The sequence below is a fragment of the Bubalus bubalis genome, chromosome 8, assembly GCF_019923935.1.
Source record: "Bubalus bubalis isolate 160015118507 breed Murrah chromosome 8, NDDB_SH_1, whole genome shotgun sequence".
Taxonomy (NCBI): domain Eukaryota; kingdom Metazoa; phylum Chordata; class Mammalia; order Artiodactyla; family Bovidae; genus Bubalus; species Bubalus bubalis.
The window spans coordinates 67,825,140-67,847,581 of NC_059164.1; the positions used below are offsets into that span (position 1 = coordinate 67,825,140).

At 43.8% G+C, this 22,442-nt stretch overlaps 1 protein-coding gene and 2 long non-coding RNA genes across 6 annotated transcripts in view; 2 read left to right on the plus strand and 1 right to left on the minus strand.

Annotated features, from left to right (window-relative positions):
- The window catches only part of JAZF1 (JAZF zinc finger 1), a 331,823-nt gene that overhangs the window by 216,490 nt on the left and 92,891 nt on the right, over positions 1 to 22,442 (plus strand). The gene's annotated exons all lie outside the window — the stretch shown is intronic.
- Positions 1,725 to 20,612, plus strand: LOC123334746. The gene is made up of 2 exons (XR_006552841.2): positions 1,725 to 18,773; positions 19,782 to 20,612. It is a non-coding gene; the product is annotated as an uncharacterized LOC123334746 (long non-coding RNA).
- On the minus strand, positions 18,155 to 19,100 carry LOC123334748. The gene is made up of 3 exons (XR_006552843.1): positions 18,976 to 19,100; positions 18,523 to 18,606; positions 18,155 to 18,246 (listed from the first exon to the last, which is right to left on the minus strand). It is a non-coding gene; the product is annotated as an uncharacterized LOC123334748 (long non-coding RNA).

Consider the following 22,442-nt stretch of genomic DNA (forward strand, 5'->3'; position numbering starts at 1 on the left):
GTAGATTAAGAAAGGTGACCCCCATTCCTTGCACCTGCTCTGTGTGATAAATAATAATAATTTCCAATTCTCATTCCTGATGTATTAGGCTACTCTCAAGGTTTCTGTGTGATGACCTATCCTCTCATTCCTTATTTCACTGACCATGGTCTCCTGCTGCACAGATACATAGGACTTGTCTGGCGGGTGTGTTAGATACATGTTTTATTGCTGTATCTGGAGGTCTGGAATATTTTACATGCTATTCTTAGAATTTTCAATTAGCAAATTTTAATTAACTAATTGAGGTTTCTTATTAAGAAGCTTTTATGATTTGTCATAGTAGTCTAGCTGTGTGTGCACCCTATTCTATTAAGAAGCCATTAAATTCTTAGAAACAGCCTGTGAATTCATTAATCTTACTGCATAATTGCGATAGTCTGGGTATAGAGCACGAGTATTTTTAAGGTAGCATCTTAAAATATGAGGCTCTCTAGATGGTAGGGCATTACAACAATAGAGCCGGGCTAGGGAAGAAAATATAGTACTCCACATAACCTGAAGCACCCCATTTGGATTTATTTTTGAGTCAGTTTTTATTCATCCATTTTTTATACAACTATATCCAATGTTCTGGAAATTTACAACACTTTATACCAGCGTCATGACTTGAAATCCTGCAGAAGCATCCCTATAAAGTAAACAAGCCTAAGATGTTGTTTCTTCCAAGACCACCTTGAGCATCATTCCTTGTGTCACCATTTCTTAGAAAATAAAAAAGCACCAAATGGGTTTATTTTTTACATAAAACAAGTAAGCACTAAACACCACTTCTACAGTGCCATGTGAAGCCTAGTATTTAGGATACAAAATCTAGAAATTTTAGGAGCAAATATGGCCAACTGATTCAGGCCCTAACCTGTGTTCCTGAAGGTCACAGGAGGAGTGCCTTGGGGATTTAAATACAGTTTACTTACCCAGGAGATTCAGAGATTTGTGTGTCAGATGCAAGCAGACCTTTACACCTAGATGGGCAAGGAGGGAAAATTCAAACTCGGGACAGAGCAGAACTGAATCATCGGCACACACTTCCCATCCACAAATGGCTTAATTTCTATTAAAACTCAAAAGCGAGATTTGCCGTTGTTCTTGTACAGCCTTGACTCGATGGGATCTCAGATAAATAAAGCTGGCTTAAAACTCAACGTTCAGAAAACTAAGATCATTGTATCTAGTCCCATCTCTTCATGGCAAACAGATGGGGAAACAATGGAAACAGTGAGAGACTTTATTTTTGGGGGCTCCAAAATCACTGCAGATGGTGACTACAGCCATGAAATTAAAAGACGCTTGCTCCTTGGAAGAAAAGCTATGCATGTTAAAAAGCAGAGACATTACTTTGCCAATGAAGGTCCATCTAGTCAAAGCTATGGTTTTTCCAGTAGTCACGTATGGATGTGAGAGTTGGACTAGAAAGAAAGTTGAGCACCGAAGAATTGATGCTTTTGAACTGTGGTGTTGAAGAAGACTCTTGAGCATCCCTTGGACTGCAAGGAGATCCAACCAGTCCATCCTAAAGGATATCAGTCCTGAATACTCTTGGAAGGACTGATGCTGAAGCTGAAACTCCAATACTTTGGCCACCTGAAGCGAAGAACTGACTCATTTGAAAAGACCCTGATGTTGGGAAAAATTGAGGGTGGGAGGAGAAGGGGACGATAGAGGATAAGATGGTTGGATGGCATCACCAACTCAATGGACATGAGTTTGCGTAAACTCTGGGAGTGGGTGATAGACAGGGAGGCCTGGTACGCTGCAATCCATGGAGTTGCAAAAAGTTGGACACAACTGAGCAACTGAGCTGAATTTATAGGGTACAAAAGCACAATCACAGCCATATTAATATGTTACCCACCCTGATAGCATTCCATTTTAAATTATTTTTTGAATGCCTGAATCATAACCCCAAAGATCTTGATCTTGGTAGGGATCTTGGGACACATGACAGAATCAGTGAGAGAAATGATAGAGTCGGAAGACACCTTGTTCTACATGATTTACTGGTTGTGTGCTCTCAAGGGAATGCCAAAGGTAGTGAGTAGATCCAGATGGGGACCATGTTAGCCAGTAGAGCACCTTCTACACTGGATTTCATGGCAGCTCTCAGAGCCAGATAAAGGTTCTAGTCCTTGCTCAGTGCCTTTAAGATCTGCTGCGCCTGATTCAAGGCCTTTCTCGGTCCATCCACGCTACATGCACTTGCCCCGTCAGAACACAAGTTCTTCTGCTCATTCTTCCAGTGCTCCATTAGTTCCCCAAATAGGCGAGCATGTCCCAAAATGAGGTCTTCACTCATCCCATGAGATACTCTTCAGAAGAAAGATTTTATGGTCAAGCAAGTTTGGAAAATGGTGTATGTTGTAGTTACTTATTCATAATGCAAGCTTGAAAGGTTCACAACATAAATTTTAAAACTCTGAGAATTTTTTTTCATTAAAGATACCTGATTAGCCTTGTTAGCCTAGGGGTTTCCCACATATTTGACTATAGAATGCTTTCAGGGAGTGCTAAATTAAGGCAAAATCATTCCTAGTCGTGGCTTCAAGTGTTAGTACCATTTCAAGTTGACATTTTCATGTAAAATCACGCCTTTTAGTGACACCCTCACAATCATTTGTAAAATGAAAAATGCAGTCAAATCACTGAGCAGGAACGAGGGGAGGAGGCGGAGAGTAGAAAAGGAAGCCTGTCCAATGCAGTCTCACCCAGGTTCACAAAACAACAGTTGGTTCCTAACCCACAGAGAACCTGTAGCTCAAAGAATCTGAGTCACCTTCTTGTTCTTTTTTAGAAGCCAGGAAACTTACGGGGCTTTGGGGAGGCAATGTCCATCAGGAAAACACTCTCTAGCAAGCTAATTAAGAGTCCTTGAGTACTGAAAGCGTTTCAGGGAAACAAATCATCCCAGGCCCATTGGAAAGGTCTCTGTCAAAAGCAGCCAAGAGCATTAACTTAGCACCCTTATAAATGAAATGATATAAATTACATCTCTTTTTCTAAAAAAAAAAAAAAAATATATATATATATATATGTTGAATTCAGGGAACGCAGTTGGCTTCCTTTTCATATGAGCTACAAAGGATGTGTTTCAGTTATTACTGCTTTTTTCTATTACTTCACAAATCTGGCAGAGACGGGCATTGAATATGTAAAAGACTAATATGTGTTTTAAGAAGTGTATGGAGGCCAAACCACAGGAATTTATTGGCCAAGCCCCTTAATTGTCATGGATTTAGAAGAAGTCAATTAAGAGAGTCCTGTTTGAGCCCAGAAAGTCAGGCGTGGTGCTGAGAGAGTGATCTTGTTCACAGATTGCAGCCGAGCCTGTCTGGTCCTCCACCCTCAGGCCTCAAGTTCATGCATTTAGTTTCCACATGGTGGTCACTTTTATACGTGGCAGCTCAGCACCCCAAACCACCTTTCTTTGAGTGGATTTGGCCCTCACATGTTGGCTGACCTGTCACGACAGTGGAAGATTGCTGGAGTCATTAAGCTGGACATCTTGGAGCAGGAGGTGGGGGGTGGAGGACAGGATTGATACTGCAGGTAGACAAGGAGAACCCATAAAAGCCACCATCCTAAAGAAGCATTCCCTGGATTCAGTGGTCATGCTCACTGCCCACCATGCCCCATCCCATGACCAGCATCCCTCTACAGAGGGCGGCGGACACTGAGCTTCTCCAGGGACATCTTTGTCAACACTGCCTTTAATCACTGGGACCTCACCCACCCCCAGCCAGGCTGTGCAGAGTAGCTGGGGTGGGAAGTCAATGACGGGAAGCAGGGAAGACACGATGGCACCCACAGACCAATGTGTTTACCAACAGGAGCTATAAGAGTGGGCCCCTATGGTGGACTCCTAACAGAGGGACAAAGAATGTCTGTCAGGAGCTTCTAGGATGTCAGCAGTTAGAAATTTAAAGCCTCATCTTTGCCTGAGAGGGGCCAGCTGAGGGTGAGCACACACACTGCCCATAGGGGCCTGGCAGGATACCAGGGCAGGGCAGAATTTAGAGGTTCTGAGAGCCAGCAGCCGCAGCAGCTAGCATCGGGGGGTACTACCTTATTCACCACTCTGGGGCAGCGGTAATACTGTCACTGTAGCTTCACTGATGACATCTCTGCTGAGAAGCTGAGTGCGTTATGATCCTCCAGGACAAACCGTCTTCTCCCTAGGTCATTGGAACAGCATTCATTTCACTGAGTGTATGTTAAGTTACTTCAGTTGTGTCCAACTCTTTGTGACCCTATGGACTGTAGCCCGCCAGGCTCCTCTGTCCATGGGATTCTCCAGGCAAGAATACTGGAATGGGTTGCCATGCCCTCCTCCAGGGGATCCTCTCAATCCAGGGATTGAACCCGCATCGCCTGTGTCTCCTGCTTTGGCCGGCCGGTTCTTTACCACTAGCGCCTCCTGGGAAGCCCTCTCACAAATTCAGCCCATAAATTAAATGGATGTTTTTGTGGGATTTCATTTTAACAGATTTTTGGTCTGATCTGTAATGAGCTTTTAAACATCAGTTTCAGTCTATTTGTTTTCTAGTTGTTCAAGTTAAGATTCATCTTTTTTAATCCTCCCCGTTCTCCTAGCCAACAGCAACATGGATGTGTATGTACATGTCACCTAATTAGAGCCTTATTTAAAGATTCCTGGGATCTTTACCCTTCTGGTTAGGTCAGTTCTGAGGTCAGGCACCCCAGTCAAACCACAGAAGCTTTTGAAGCCTGCTCCTTCCCTCTCAACCCTCAAAGTTGAGCTTGCAATAAACTGCAGGCACTTGAGCTGAGTGCAGTGTCAAAGGGCTGGATTTGTCATTTGCCTTGGTGACTAAAACAGCACATTTTCGGTTCACCTTTGAGTTTGTAAATCCTTTTTATGCACATAAATTTTAATCTCAAATGTTAACCTTCCAAATGAATGCCAGAATTAGGTTTGGACAGTTTTTACCTCTTGGCTGAAGTTAACACAAAGCCCACACCTGAAAATGTTGTTCAAGCTTAAAATTTATCCACCTACATGTGGGATTAGAGGGGCTTGAAAAATGACCCGTTGGCAGGGAGTATTTTAGTACATGGGGCTATATGGCCTTGTATGACTTAACTTTGCAGACTGTGGCTTGCCAGCTGGAAAAACTTGAGTTTGGTAGAACTTGAGGCATCATCAAATATTTGTTCCATGCTTTTAAAATAAAGTAAGCTCAGGATTGTGCTAATACTGTAACTAATATCCCATGCTACTGCCTTCAGAGCCACAAAAAGAAGCTGTGCTTTTTTTTCCCCCTTCTGTGCTAAAGATGATTTTGTTTAATATTATGAAGTCCTCTGTTGATCAGGATGTGGTTCCATTTGGTAACATTTAAGGGATCAAATAGGTAAGATTTATATTGAATATTAATAGCAGGTGCCTTCAAATCCCTACCATGCTTATACTCTTATAAGAATAAGGATATCATAATGTGTTTTTTCCTGAACACGTTTTAAACATGCGTTAAATGCACTTCTGCATCCGTGCTTATAAAGAGAAGAAAACAGACTAAAGTTGATACCATCTGATTTTAATCAAAAAGGAGCATGCTTGTCATGTAGCTCTCCCAGCCCCGTGGCTGCTTACAGCTCGCTCTAGTTCCTTTTCCTCAGTGATTCACAGTCCAGAGAGACAGCTCCACTCCCAGTTAAAGCTCTGCCACTTTGGGAAGGCCTAAGGGGATTTGATTTCTCTTAGCCAGATCTGTATTTCAGCTGTTGGTTTTACTTACGGGACCTGCGAAAGAATGTAACAGAGAATCAGTGGATTAGAGTGTAATTCTGTGCTCATGGTCCTATCGGTGTTGGCAAACCCTAATCTTAGGGAAAGTGGGAAGGGGCCCCTTCCTGGATTGGTGACACAAGTAAAGCATAGGAACCATTTCACTGGGTGCCGAGATCAATGCCCTGATTCCCCCTTTCTATCTGACAAACTCCGGTTGATTCCTCAAAACCCACCTTCTCCCAAAAGACTTCACTGAACCCTCCCACACTTACAGTTTATAACTCTTCTGTGCTAAGGGCTGCTTCCCTCTTGAGTGCAGTGATTATGTTTACCTGCCTTCCTCACTAGACCTGGAGCTCCTTGAAGGCGGACGATATTTTCTTACTCATAGTTATACCGCAAGAACTGAGCCGCAAACCCATTCTTATGTTGAACTGCTGGCAATGTAGTTGCTTTGAACGCCCACCCCTCTTGCCTCATCATTCCCCAGTTTTTCATTCTACGAGCATTTCTTGAGAAACTTGAATATTGGGATTCGGAATGTTTGCAGAATGAAGTAATTCATTATGCAGAAATGGGCACATTTAGATTTTTGTAGAGACAAAGCAAGCACGGTTGCCCACAGAAGATGACCAGAATCAGAAAAGTAAGCAAACAGCTTATGCATTAGCATCTCAAATTTGTGCTTTTGTTTTTATTTTCATGTACTGTGGTAGCAAATGCTCTAGAACCTGGGAAAAATTGCACTTTTAAATAGAGACTTTGATATTTTATTAGGGTAATAGTATTCTTAGGGCTTAGCAGAGCTCAGGAATGCAGGGTAAAAACCCTTATGAGACATCAAAGCGTGAACTAGAATAGTATTCTTACACAGAAGTTATCACACCCAGATTAAAATGAAAGAGCATATTTAAACAAAGAAGATACGCTTAAGAAAAACAACTGTTTATTGAGCCCTTACAGTGTACCAGGCGCTGAGCCAAGCTTCCTGAGTCAGATGTGTAAATGGAAATAGTCTGATTTAGGTAGCTTACTGTCATAAAAGAATGGGCAAGGTTATAGAACACATACAAACATTAATTTAAACACCATTTTTAAAGGAAAATGTAGTAGCCTAATTTTACATGTGCAGAAAATTAGAAGAGAAAGGATGAGTTGTCTTGAATTCAAGAGATTTATCTTTTCTGTGATTGAAGTTCAGACTGTTTATTGCCATCAGTGCATTTTTAATAGAATCTTATTATTGCATTGATTTTGTAATTATTGTCACCCTATCATTGACTTTGGTATAATTAATGTATGGGCTTCCCTTGTAGCTCAGTTGGTAAAGAATCTGCCTGCAATGTGGGAGACCTGGGTTCTATCCCTGGGTCAGGAAGATCCCCTGGAGAAGGAAATGGCAACCCACTCCAGTATTCTTGTCTGAAGAATCCCAGAGGAGCCTGGCGGGCTACAGACCATGGGGTTGCAAGAATTGGACATGACTTAGCGACTAAACTGCTACCACCATAGTGATGACTACTGGGTGTAGTTCTGTGCAGTGTCTTGCAGGCCAAGGACCAGATTAAATGAAGTATCGTTCATAGCACATAGTGAGTACTCAGTAGGACAATACAGAATTCAAGTTTTGTTAACTGAGGTTGGTTCGAAGTTAGAATGGCTTCATAAACACCAGCCCAATGTTTGAGCTGTAGTTTTCAATTCCTGTAGATTGATTGGCTATTGATGTTGAGGCTATTATTATAAAAAGGCCATTTGTTAGTAAAAAAGTATGCCAACCTAGACTTAAACCTCCGATGAGCACTATAGTGGCCATTCGTGGATAGTCTTGCATAGATGTATTTTTCACCGCACTAGTTGGGGTTACAGGACAATCCCAGCCCCTCTTGGGAGGCATGGAGTTCCAAGGAGATGGCTCCAAACATAGCTAAAGACACTAGACCATCTTGAAAATGAGGCAGCTTTGCATATCATTCTGCAGATGATCCACTGTCATTTGTCTTGGGTGGCATCTGGGTGTCCTGTGACTTCAAACTGGATAGGCTCAACAACTCTACAAAAAAAAAAAGTCTTACATTCTGAAATCTGGCTGACCCAAGAAACCACTCCTGTAGTACTTGACAGATTATAAAGCGTTTTGGTATACATAATCTCATTCGCTATGCTCATGATGGTACCGTGAAGGCTGGAGCCTTGAGAATGTTAACAGATGTCTGTGAAACTCGAATGGACTCTGGTGTCTAACAAAGAGGGTTGGAGTAGGGGGTGGTGAGGCTGTGTCAGAAGTGTCTCGGAGAGCAGGGAAGTGCCTCTAACATACGTCAGACCCTGAGTGCCCAGTAAACAGGAAGGGATCCTACAACCAGGAATCCTGGGACATTTATAAGTTGGAGTGGAGGAGGCAATAGGGAAAGAGTTTTGCCTGAATCTGAAGAGGAAGCTTGAGGTTCCTGACATACATTCTATGAAGCTGGCAGAGCTGTGAGGTGGAGCTTCTTTAAGACTGGCATTGGCAAGCAGGCAGAATGTTAAAACGACCACAAGAGCCATTTTATAGGTCGAGACCCATGCGGCAAAGATGGGCCTCCCACTGAAAGCACGGTAGCATTTTCCCATGTGTAATTCAGATCCTGGGACTTACCATGCATTTTGAAAGCCAGCAGTAGGGGGATCTCGGCTATCAATGAGGGGAAAGGAGGAAAAAAGTCTGCAGTGGCAGGTGGGTACAAGTAGCCAAAAGATCATGGCAGTCGAGGATCAGCCAGGATGTTTCTGTAGAGAATTGCTTTGTATAAAAACCCCCTTCCTTCCAAGTTCTCCCTAGCCTCCCAGAATCCTGATATGGAATAATGTTCTGAAGAATTTTCCTGATTGTGAGTTGGAGAGTTCATGGGGGGAGGGAGAAACAAAGAGTAACAATCCAGATAAGGAATCAGAGGATGTAAATGATGGAGGGAGCACCCTTCATGGGATATTTTGCAAATGACAACAGGGCCATTGAACACAGCCTCTTATCTAGCCTTGTAAATCTGTGGGTGCACCTTTTAGCAAATGTCATAGCCTCCCAGCTATTCTGAAAATGGATGTCTTCTAAGGGCAGGTAGTTAATGATGTTAATCACCAAATTTTCTCATTGCTGGCCTAGGGTAGAACACTGACACAATTACGGTGTGTGTTTAGGCGAGAAATCTTCAAAAATAGAGCTCCCAAAGTCAACCACTACCTTCAAGTATGGTATTTTAAATCCAGGAGTCGCTCTATTGTTTGTAATCACCAAAAAGATGGGATATAGCTTGCAGGAAGGACTCTAGCTTGGTTAATATTAATATCAATATAATCTCATTTATACTGATAAATAAGACAGAGCTATATTCCTCCATAATTTGAAAGTTAAAGGAACCTATCTACAAGCCCTTGTAGATTACCAGCATATACAGACCATCACTGTATTCATTGGCCATAAATGCTCTGATGTTATTGGAAGCCTATCTTCAGAATATGGGACATTTGGGGGACTTGCCTGCTGGTCCAGTGGTTAAGAGTTGGCCATGCAGTGTGGGGGACACAGGTTCAGATCCCTGGTCCGGGAACTAAACTCCAACATGCCATGGGGTAGCTAAGCCCAGGCGTCACAGCTACTGAGCCTGCTCACTCCAAAACTCCATGCACCACAGTAAGAGAGTCCATGTGGTGGAACAAAAGATCCTGCGTGACACAGCCAAATAAATATATTTTTTAAATGGGACATTTTTGCTCATTCCAACCCCTTGACAATACAAGCATATGCGGATGCTAAGCCATCACTCCAGAGGTCATTAGAGACCCTCACTAAGATTCTGCTTGGGTTCTTTTTCCATAGGCCTTGTGACGTCATGGGAAAAGTTAATGTAGAAAAAAGTGCTTCATTTGCACCTTGAAGATTGTAATATTTATTGACAAATTTGTTTGACTAGATGAGACTTCTGTGAGGGGAAAAAATGAAACAGCTGCCTTCTGTATAAATTTTAGCAAATAACCAGTATATAGTTTTTATTTGACTATCTTTGTGGTAAAAGATGTCTTTGTTGGGATTCCCTGGTGGCTGAGACAGTAAAAGCATCTGCCTGCAATGCAGGAGACCTGGGTTCGATCCCTGGGTCGGAAAGAGCCCCTGGAGAAAGAAATGGCAACCCACTCCAGTACTCTTGCCTGGAAAATCCCATGGACAGAGGAGCCTGGTAGGCTACAGTCCATGAGGTCACAAAGAGTCGGACACGGCTGAGCAACTTCACTTTGTGGTAAACAGCTGAAGCATCAAGGCAAGAAACAGTAAGTAAAATGCCCAAAATGGAGCACAGATGTTAACACCCCTGCATCTTATAAACTGCCCTGTAAAGCCCCTCAGAGAGTTGCTCTCTTTGCCCAGCCTCCCCAGGTCCCCTTAGTTGCCCACTATCCTACATCAGCGAGCTGCCTGTTGCCCACCAGCAGAGCAGCACCAGTCACTGTTACCAGCGGGAAGGCCTCTGTGAGCCACACCCGCCCCCCACATTCTCCCAGGCTTTTTGGTATCCTTGGCAACCTGTAGTGCAGGTTGGCTTAGGCAAGATGAGGAAAGAGAAATAGGAAGGCAAGTGGAGGTCAGTCCTGGAGGGTAGAAGCAGGGTTGGCCAGCTGAGATGCCCAGCTGTTAGTCATCAGAACCTCCGTCTCCAGCCCAAGGCAGCGCTGGCGATGGGTACTGTGAGTGGCCAGGTGGGAACCAGTGGTCAGAGGCCTAATAAATTTTCATCAAGCATTCCAAGGCTTTGATCCACAGTGAAGAGTGGATGGTAATGGCAATTTATCACCATATGTCACCAGTGATGTAAATAACCAAATAGAAGGAGCTGGGAGAAAAGAGAGTAAATTTGCTACATTTAGAATTTTATAGTTTTTTGTTTCATTACTTTAAAGATCATCACAGATCAAAAGGATCAAAGTGTGGACTTGACTAAGTTACATGAAATGTCAAGAAATCAATGCTGTATTAAAACAGATTCATATGAAAGGAGCAGAAGCTCTTATGAGGCACAAATATGAAAAACAAAAAATAGTTACTATGAGGGGTAGATTTTTAGGAAACTAATTGTTCCTATTGTGTTCTTTATGGGCAATTACTATGATGTAGCAGTTATAAATTCATTACAGAAAGAGTACATCCTGTGATGAAATGAAATTGAACTGTCAACAGAGAGCAAAATAACACAAGACAATTATTCTAATCTTGGAAGCATTTGAAAGCATTTAAAACTGTTTTTGCAAGTGTATGACATTTGCACATCCTCAGGCATAGTGATGAAGTAATCTACCCTACTAGAAAGCAAGAAAAATGTAGACTCTCTAAAGATAATCAAAATGCATAGTATCACTTGCTTTATTAGGTAACACAGCACATATAACCAACGTAAGGCTTTTCTTTTCACCTCAGAGAGGGAAAACAGTTTGGGGATTCCACTCTCAAATGATCTAGAGTTTAACCAAATTTTCCGGAAAGCAAAAGATGCAGAACCATTTCTGATTAAATGCAGTGGGCATAGATAGCATGGCTACCCAGAATATTCTGAATTCTTTTTTCCCCTCTTAGGTTAGTGGCACTTGTTGGTAGCACATATTTATGAATTAAAGGGATATTCTGTCCACACTTACTGGCATAATAAATAAACCAACATAGCTTACTAAGCATATAGTACAATCTCAAGGACTGACATTTAGTCAACAAAACCCTTCTTGCCTTTGGAATCACAATTCTACCTCACCTAAATCTGTGTATAAATCTGGGTATGTGTGTGTTAGTGTTAGTCTCTCAGTCATGTTCGACTCTTTGCAGTCCCATGGACTATATATAGCCCTCCAGGCTTCTCTGTCCATGGAATTCTCTAGGCAAAAATACTGGAATGGATAGCCATTCCCTTCTCCAGGGGATCTTCCTGACCCTGGGATCAAACCCGGGTCTCCTGTGTTGCAGGTAGATTCTTTACCATCTGAGCCTCCAGGAAAGTCCTTAAATCTTTGTGATGGAGGCTAAACAGCAACAACATTCAGGCCACCTTTGGAGACACTCAGTGGCCTAGAACAGTGGCTCCCATCCCTCCCTCAGAGTCATCTAGGGAGATCTGAAAGCACACATCCAAGGTTCTGACCTCAGGAGGCCTTGACTAAAGGAATGACATGCAGCCCAGGCCTGTGTGTTCCAGTCTTCCTACCTGGCTTTAGGAAACATTGAGAACTCCACTTTCTCAAGGAGACTTAGCTGGTCATTCGGGGACCCCTGGAGACTCTTCACCTCTTCTTTCCAATAGAACTACTTCAAGTAAAACAGAGGCAGCTGCCTCCTGGTCCCTGCCAGCTGATGCTGAAGAGGAGTCGCTGCAGGATCCCAAAGTGCCTTTGTAGTTGCATATTGATCCTTATTCCGTGTGTGTAGGAACTAAAAAACTTAACTTCCCTTCCGGACAGAAGGACTAATTTTACTTTAGATGTAGACATAGCTCCTTGTTCACCAAGTAAATGAACACACCACCTGTGAGATTTTGAAAGGTGGAATTTGCTGGTATTCCGAGGACTGCCCCAGATTCCTTGATGAGTAGTAAAGTCTGAGAAATCACTTTCCAGAAAGGTCTATCAGTTCCAGACCAGTGCTTCTCAAACCTAAACTACATGCATACCATATAGGTCTGGACTGGAGTCCAGAGTCTCCATTTCCAACAAGGGTCCAGGCCATACTGACTGCTGATCCTGAGGACCCCTAGCCAGGGCTCTGTGATGGACCAGGCATCTGAGATGTGTTGGTCTGGAGGGACTAAAATAACCATTAAAAAACTGACCGGTATAACAGACCTGGTTGGGGAAATGATGGTAATTTCTGAGAGGGGGAGAAAGAATTGCTGAAAAGGTCTGACTTACAGGAGCCACAGGCCCTGAGGCTGAAAGGGGAGGTGCAGAGGGCCCAGCTGATTTCCTTCAAAGCCGGAAGTTGGGAGACACTGCGTAGGAGCTCAGTGGGGATCATCAGGAGAGCGCTTACACAATCCAGAAAATGAGTGGCAGGAATGGCTCGCCCACTAGGCTTCAACACTATTTTATGTACAAGCACCATCATAACTTTGTATAAAGCCAGTGCCCACACACTCAGTTGTTTGAAATAATATCTTCTTATTTTCCTTTGTCTTCAAACACTGTGCCCAACAGCTGTGTATTTAAGCTCTGATTCAAAAAGATTTTTTAAAAAAGCTTTTTTTTTTAATATATAACTCAGTGCCCCAGAAGTACCAAAATGGATTCTCAAACACATCCTCCAAAAATCTGAGATGGAAGGACTGGTTTCTTTTAGGTCTTGTGATAGTTTTAAGGTGATAATGCAAAAAGGGGAGGTATCATAGATTATTTCTTGAAATCCAAAATGTAATAACCTCATAGTTAATTATCGATAGGGTTCCCCCAAAAAAAGTGTGGTTTGGAGAAACAGAAACTAGGCAAGGGGTTTCTTCCTGTGGATACAAATTCTCCAAAAGCTTTTTCTGCCCCTTGGAAGGACAGCGAGGCCCCAAAATAGAAATGAAGCTCCCTGGGGCTGGCTGTATTCACTCTGCTGGGGCGCTAACTGCTGACATGTGTTGTTATGAATGTCGTTGCTAATGGAAACAGCTTCAGGCAAATGACAGCACCCAAGATTCTCATGTGACCCATGCACGATTTTTGGAAGAACGTGACTTTACCAAAAACCATAAATGAAATCCTGCGTCCATATGTTTCACGCAAATTCAAGAAACTATATTGTTGGCCTGAGACCAGGCCTATGAAACAAATAGCAGGCGTAATTAATTTTTAAGATGTGGTCATCATTATAAAATGAAAAAATTGATAATAGCAGCTCAAATCTGGCATCCACATACAAAACAAATGAGAGTCCACCGCATAAGTCACAGTTTGTTTGTCAGATTACTTGATTTTTCAGTAGAATTGTGTCGACAGGCATATCCTTCAAAATAAGAAGCCAAATGGCAAATGGCCGGATACCCAGAAGATTAAGGGATTGGTCTGCAGGCAAGGAGAGGCCTGTTTAAACCTCAGGCACTGTGGACTTGGCCTTCGGGCCATACTTCTATTGAACTGGACTCATGCATAGAGTAGTTTGGAATTCAGAGGATGCAAGTAGGACTCCATGAGTACACTGGGCACATATCTTGCATTCCTTATTACTAATGTGTTTGAAAAGATTTACTTCTCTTTGGAGTGTTCAGAGGGAGTTTAATGGTACCAGAGCATAGGACTCTGCCCACAGGGGCAGTAACTTTCATGCTAAACTTGTCTGCAGCGGATATGTTTCCGTAGTTCCTGCAAAACTTTGTGTGACATTTGAATGGATGTTAAGGACACCCTGAGGAGAGAAGAGGTGCACAGTAATTTCCACATCAACCTCGCATGGCGTCATAGTTGTTGTTTAGTCACTAAGTTGTGTCTGACTCTTTGCGACCCCAGGGACTATAGCCCACCAGGCTTCTCTGTCCATGGGATTTCCCAGCAAGAATGCTGGAGTGGGTTGCCATTTCTTTCTCCAGTTTCCGCATCAACATTGCATGGTGTTGTAGGTATCACAGGACATGTGACAATCAGGAGACAGACTTAAGCCCGGGGAGGTTTTATTCTCAACTGAAATTGGGTTTACGTGGACAGAACAGGATGATGAGAAGCTTTAGGAAGTGGCAAACAAGGCCACCATGTATCTCTGTGGAACATATTAAGCCTCAACCAGCACCTTAGAGGAAGAGCTTTGTATCTCACCCCAAATGACAATTAGCTGCAACTCATCAAAGAAAATGTGGGCATGCTTACTTTATGGGGAAACAGTGAACGCTGGTGTCAAGAGCTGGAAAGTAAATTAGCCCACGCAGTATTGATGAAACACTTGATTTACGCCCTCATGGCACTAACTTGGCATCCTATCGAGGGGAAAGATTGGCTTCCTAATTTGAGATCATCTGCGAAGGAAGTAATGAAACAGGGCCGAGGTGTTGGGGAAGAAGGAACACATTTCAGAAGGAAATGATCGCATTCCTTTCTTGCATCTCCCCGGATCTGTCGCCCCGAGACCCTCATCTGGGCCTCATTAGCCGGCCAGCCGCACAGCCTCTGGCGCGGTGAGGCCTGACACCGCCTTTCTTTCTCGGCACTGTTTCCCACAGCCCTGGATGCTCCCAAGCACGCCAGCCCTGGGTGTGGCCACAGGGAGACATCACTTGGCCCCTCACGTAACAACAGGGCAGGTTCTCTGTCCCCTCCACACAGACCACATAGTCCAGATGTAGGGAACGTGAGCATCTGTATTTCAGTAGGGGTTGACCTTGATAGTGCCTTCTAATCTGGGGAATGTCAGAGCCTATTTTAAGAAAGTTGTTTCAGGTTGTGCTCAGAAACCCCTGCATGGCTCCAGGCTCCTGGGAGGTCAGCCTGGGAAGGGCAGGCAGGTAAGGCAAGAAGGCGGTGACGTGGCCAGTTGAACAGTGATGACTTTTCTCCTCGAAAGAGCAAGCCTCCCTGGAGTCATAAAAGCCAGGAGAGGGGAGGCTTGTGACCCCCAAAATTACCGACTGAGGCTGCAGATGCTTGAAGTCATGTGATGAAACAGTAACTCCTCTCACATTGCTCCCCGGCACCCCTGCCCCCCTGAAGAGACTGAGCTGGTGTCTCCTGACGGGATCCCTGCCCTGCGACTCTGTGGTTTGTCACTGCAGAGAACCAAAAAGGCACATATTATTTATTGTTCCTTATAATTAAATTGCCACATAACGGTGTAGTGTAACATGCTCTGGCTGGTGTCAGCCTCTCCCGTCCTCTCTACTGAAAGCCTTTGTCGAGGAACATAAACTGCATCCGGGCTCCTCCTGTTTGGGGATGTGGGGACTTTGACTCTCAGCTTAGGCCTGGGCTCTGAAACCTGTCAGTTACTGGATGTGGGGCGAGTCATCTCACCTCTCTTACCCTGTTTCCCAGTCCCCAAAGGGAAGCTGTTGAGAGGGACATTATGTGAATTAAACAAAGGGAAGCACTCCCCACAGTGACTGGCCCGGAGTAAATGCTCAGTTCAGTCGGTGCTACTCTGACTTTTCAGCCAGGGTAGGTTGAAAGTGTTTGTCTGAGATAATCTTTGGGAGCTTTTCATCTTCGGTTTTGAATAGTTCAAGGCATTTCTCCCTATAAACAGGAGACTGTACTAAATGATCAATGGGGATAGCCACAGCTCTTCTTTTTTAATTGACATAAATTGACATACAATATTATATTAGTTTCATGTGTACAAGAAAGTGACATCATACACACTGTGAAATGATCACCCCACAAGTCATCAGCCCAAGTTACCCCAATATTCTTGACTGTATGCCCCACACCGTATGTTGCATCCCTATTATTCTCCTCAATTCTGACTGTGGTAAAGGAAGAAGATTAAATGACAGGTACATGTAAGACATCGTGCAGGGCATTTAGGGAGAGTGTCATTTTAAATGTTACTTGTCGCTATTGTTACTATCTGTTACCTTGGTCATGGGAAGAAAAGCAAACAGGACAAAGTAAATGGATATTCATCACCCACCATGTGATTGGACCTTGCTCGGTGTCTCTATACTTGTTACCTCTTAATCCTTACCCCAGCCCCCAGTCAATGAGGTAGATGGTGTTGGCTCCATTTTTCAGTTGAAGTGATTTTTTCCAAGTCACAGCAGGTAGGTGACGGAGTTGAAATTGAACTCAGATCTAATTCCAGACACCCTGCACAACTGTAGAAAACAAATTGTGTAATTCTCTGCCTCCACCTCCCCAGTCCCGACTTTCCAGTAGCTTCCCTCCTGTGGGCCATGCTTAACCTCGCATAAATTTCAAAAAACAGCTAATTCTTCCTGCTGGACAGGCCATAAGTAAGATGCATCATAATTAGCTCTGTCTGATTGACCTCCTGTTGTCCTAAACTGTAGCCCCTAATTGTATGGTGGTGGGAGTTTTGCTGTGGCTAGTTTTATCATTTTGACAGTTTGCTAATAAAGGGTCACCACAGGTACAAAGCGCTCTGATTTACATATGGCAAGTAAAAGGGCATTATGGGAAGTCAGCATCGAAGGTAGGCTTGGGCATTTGTTCCTATTGACACCCATGCTGAGATTCCATAATTGACAAGAAATGCTATTATTAAGCAGGTCTGTTGAGATAATTAGCACTCAGGGTTGCATTTTTAATCGGACTTGAGTCAGATAATTTATCACAGCAGTAGCAAGCTGTCAGGGTCACACAATAAATACTCATTAAGGCTGAATAAAGATTAACTGCAGGCTGAAAGAAAATTAGGCCAAGTAGTAACATTTGATTTCAATATTTACAGTGCTCATTTGGTCTTATATTGGCAAAAAGATCAGATCCCCAAATCGAGCTCATTTATGAAGGAAGCACAAAGAGGGTGCTCTGTGAAGATGCCCGAGTGGAAGTCTTTTTAAAGCTTGAAACCGTGTTCCTAATTGATTGCCAAAGATATTAATTTTGAAAGGCTCGTTTGGCGCGGCTGCTCTAGGAGCCTTGATATTCCTGCATTAATAAGGTGACAACTCCAAACAGAGAAATCGTGCATCTTGAAGGCATGCCTAATTTGTTAGCATTAGTCAGATACTGCACTTTTAATTTAATGCAACTCACTTGTCTTTGATTCATACATGGGCATTTTATGGCACTTCAAGTTAATTAGAAACACCTACCATTAAAACATGCAACATCTTTAAAGGAAAAAGGAAGTCATTTCAGGCCACTATATTACCAGGCCAAGACATTTATGTACTTGCTGATAATTTACAGTATACTAAAGATAGCGAACCAAATGAGAACATTAGTATTTATGAATACAGTAAATTTTGTTGACAAAACCAGTGTAAAAGGTCAGATACAGAATCCACAGCAAATGTGCAGTTTGTTTATCAGACTGAGAGGCTTAAATTTTAATAGCAAATTAATTTCAAGGGCTGCTGCATTGGTGGAAAACCCTACACCAAGGCAGCCCCAGCGAGATCCTGCCCCCACCCGAGGACCAGCAGCCAGTGGCTGCCGTGGACCATCGTTGGCATGACCGACCGTGCTGCCGTTAGACTTGAGGGATTTCAGCCAAGCCACCACCATCATCAGAGAGCTTAGGTTAAGCTCAGTTGTGCTTGCGGTCCTTCTCTGCAGAAGGATGGAGGGGGACGCCCAGGACAGGGCTACTGGCAATGCTCTGCTGTGTATTAGAAACACAGGCTGTAGAAATACAGCGGACTGGGCTGAGGCAGGGACGCTGAGGTGGGTCCCAGCTCACAGAAAAGGCACATAAAAGAGTGAGGGAACCAGGCTGAGGGTGTTTTCAATATCCAGACGTCGGGAGTCAGCGAGAGGGAGGCTGGCTACGAGGGGAAGCAGAAGAGCAGGCCCTGTGGAAGGTGTGCGGGCGTTTGGTTAGCCACGGCAAAGATTTGTCGCCTTATTCCCAGCCTTTCTAGGGAACTTAGCAAATACAAACCCTCAAGAGGACCTTGTGTTCGGGGTTCATTTTCAGCGACACAAAGAGGGCATAACACTCTTAGGCCTGGTGTTGCAAACAGACGAGAGCACAGGTGGGCAGCAGGGTAAAGTGGCAGAAGGCAGCCTCCCTTCTTCCCACGAGACAGAGCTGCTGGGTGCTGTCACAGTGGGGGTCCCGACCACACCTGCATTCAGACCTTCCCATCAGCCTTCATCCTTAAACCCTCCTCATTGTCCATGGTGGCCGCAGATCAGGCTTTCAACCTTAGCTAGAAAGTGACAGGATTAATTAGAGACATGTAGAATAACTGAGCCCCCAGTTCTAATCTATCTGTCTTCATAAACATGGTGTATAGACGCATGATGGGAATCCAGGGATGAACACAGATCTGAATCCTCACTGAGTTTCTCATGAAGTTGGGAGCCAGGCCAATGAGTAAGTAAACCCAGGCTGCTCTGGTGAGGGCCAGATGTAAGAAAACGTGTCAGAGTGGCTGATGGCAAGGTGGCAATTAGCCTGTGGCGTTGCCTGCAGGATCATCCCACTTTAAAAGGCTACCTTTATTTCTTGTCTGAAGCTGCTCAGGACTGAAATTGCCTTTCGAGGGAGGAGGAAATAGGCCCGAGGCTATGGTTACCTGGCTGGCAGGACAGGACACAGGGCCATCTACTCCGGGTTTGTCCCCTGCTCTCTGGATCCAGGGGCCCCCTAAGCCTGGCTTGGTGCTCTCAGCATGTTGTGGGCAGAGGCAGAACCTGGGAGTTTCACCTTAGAATGTAGCTGAGGCTCTCTCTCCTGTCCTGCTCTGCCCCCTGCCCCCTCTCCCCCACCCCCCACCCTGCCCGTCCCAGGCTTCTAGGCTGTTTCTCACCCAGTTCTGCCTTTCCCCATCCCTGGGGTCATTACTTCCACCTGTTTTGGCTTAGCTCCCTGTCAGCTCATCTTGGCTAAGCTGAGAGCTGATAACTAAAGGATGTTCTTCATCCCAGGAATCTTAGTATTTTAAGCAGTGAATTCCTGATAACCAAGTAGCTCCCAAGGCCCCCAGGTAATGAATCTCTTAACTGTCGCATTTCGTTAGTTATTCTGGAGTGGAAAGGTCTGCTCCGTGCTCCTCCAGCTGAATTGCAAGGCCAGCCGCTCCCTGGCTTTGCATCACTAGGGGTGTTTGAGAGATACAGCCCAAGCATCTGGGTTCCAGTTAAACAACCATGGAGATGAAAGAGGCAGAATGCTGTTACAAAAACAAGAGTGAGAAATGCTCCCCACATAGGGGCAGAAATCAGTGTTTTCAGGTCTTTAAAATAGAATCTTTAAAGGCAACCGCACAACCGTTAACAATATGGCTGCAGTTAATGGGACGCATACCGCCAGGCACTGCTCAGAGCACTGTGCATTGTGTTAATTCATGTAATCCTCACCTCTGTATTATCCCCATTTCAGAGATGAAGTATCTGAGGCCCAGAGAAAAGTAACGTACCTAAGGCTGTAGCACCAGTGCGGGGTGAAGCTGAGTTTAGTAGGCGCTGAACCTCCACAGAAACTGCCGCAGAGCACAGAACTGCTGAATGGAACTGCTGAATGGATGAAAGGGCCAGGACAGAGCCAGGTTTTCAGAGCATTGTAACATAAATACCGATGCCCTGGTTTTTTGTATTTATTTCACAGGAGAGAGAATGTTGAAAAGTTAGAACAAAACAAACCATGTTCCTACGGACACTGTAACCTAAACTTCCTGAAGAGAGAAAGACATAAAATAGCAAAGTTCACTTGAGGATGCATGTGGCCTTTCCAGAGGATAATGGTGAAACTTGGAAGAAACTTTCTTAAATGTCCAGAGAATAGTTCAGGCTGTGAATCTGCTAAGAATTTGTCAGTGAAAGTGTTTGTGATGGAAAAACCTGAAAATAACCAAAAATGCTCTTCAGTATGAGATTGGTTCAGTCAGTTGAGTGTGTCCATCCTATTTAAGGGCTTCCCTGGTGGCTCAGCTGGTAGAGAATCTGCCCTGCAATGCAGGAGACCTGGGTTGGGAAGATCCCCTAGAGAAGGGAACAGCTACCCACTCCAATATTCTGGCTGGAGACTTCCATGGACTGTGTAGTCCTTGGGGTCACAAAGAGTTGCACACAACTGAGCGATTTTCAGTTTCACTAGACTTTCACTTTTCATCCTATTTAAAGCCATTGAGTAGATCCACATGTACTGACCTAAAAGGATGTCCAGGATGCTGAATTTAAAAGAAAAAACAAAACAAAACAATTTACAATCATATATATTTATTTATTTATTTATTTTAAGTTGGTAAAGAAAATGCACAGAAAAATGCAATCTGGAGTGTTTCCCAGCAGCTAACAATGGTTGGGATAGGACTATGGGAACTTCTCCTCTTTACATTAAAAATAATTCTGTGATGTTTGAATGTTTATGGCAAGATATGTTGCCTTTGGGAGAAGGAAATGGCAACCCATTCCAGTGTTCTTGCCTGGAGAATCCCAGCGACGGGGGAGCCTGGTGAGCTGCCGTCTCTGGGGTCGCACAGAGTCGGACACGACTGAAGCAATTTAGCAGCAGCAGGTTGCCTTTGAATTCCAAAGAAATAAAGAGATTAAAAAAAAAAAAAACCACAAGTTTTAATGTACAGTCCTATTCAGTGAGGTATATGAGATTTCCTAATGGGATATAAACCTTTTTCATAGCGTATTGATTCTATTGTTACATATCCATAAAAACAAGAGAGAGCACTTATTGCTTAATTTTTTTGGTTTTTTTTTTTTAAGAAATTCTTAATTTTTAAAATTTGTAAGCAGTAAGTGTAGTGATTTTTAAGTGTTTTCAAGTCAGTAATTTATTTTCCAGTTAGTCTGTATACTCTTGAAAGAGAAGGATTCTATTTTGGTTACGTCTGAGCAAACCAAAGTAAGAGTATGTGATGGAAGCATCCTAAAGGCAAAAGTTCAACAACCAAAAAATAGCCCCTGCCTTTACCTTATTTAATCCTCACGATTGCCAGATAGAGTGGGTGTTATATCGGTGCCTGTGTTTTTTAGTTGTGGAAAGTAGGCAGCTCTATGATAAGAAGTGTGCACAGAGCCAGTAAGTGGTGAAGTGGGGTTTCAAACCTTGTCTGTGAGTTTTTCATCTTTGGGTTTTTTAGAAAATATTTATTTGTGGCTGCACTGGGTCTTTGCTGCTGTGTGCAGGCTGCTCTCTCGTTGTGGTGCACAGGCTCCTCGTTGCGGTGATTTCTCTCGTTGCGGAGCACGGGCTCTAGGCACGTGAGCTTCAGTGGCTGTGATGCAGGGACTTATTTGCGGCATGTGGGATCTTTCCAGACCAGAGATCAAACCCATGTCTCTTGCATTTGCAGGCAGCTTCTTAACCACTGGACCACCAGGGAAGTCCCCTGTAGTTCTTGTTAACCATTAAACTTAACTGCTTCTCTGTGGAATAAATGGCTTGGGTACATAGGCCTTCTTCCTAATGCCCAAATCGCTTTGCTTTCTAAGAGGTATACCCAGAAAGTCCGGTTGGCAAGGCTTCAGCAAACTCTAGTTGTTACCAAGCAGTTTAAATGCACAAAGACATCCTAGCAGTGTTGGCAGAACCTTATGTGAAGACTTAGGAATGAGTGAAGTGCTCATCTGGGAGAACAGATGAAGCAAAACTAAATGTTGGAACAGTAAAGCTGGGCATCTATTTAACTTGCTGTGTAATGGGATCCTTGTACTTGGAGTTACCAAGCCTGTCTGTGATTTCAAATATTTGCTGTGATTAAAGCGGGAAGTGGTGTGAAAGTATGTTTAGCTGAAGCTTGCAGTTCATTCTGGAGCGGGTAATAAAAAGAGAATCTTGGGCAACAGCCAATAAATAAGAACATGTAAATAGAAAGGCTGGCCTTCTGAGCCATTTTGTGCCATCTACAGGCAGGATAGGCAGTCGGGATAGATGTGGGAGAGCACTGTCATCCTTCCGCCCATCATCCGTGACCAGAATCAAGGTAGAAGTGAAGCACGGGGCAAAAGAAAACTGCACGCCTAACACACTCTTTCAGGAATACATTGTGCAGTAAACATAAAGCAAAGTGTGTGTCCTGAGCTGGCA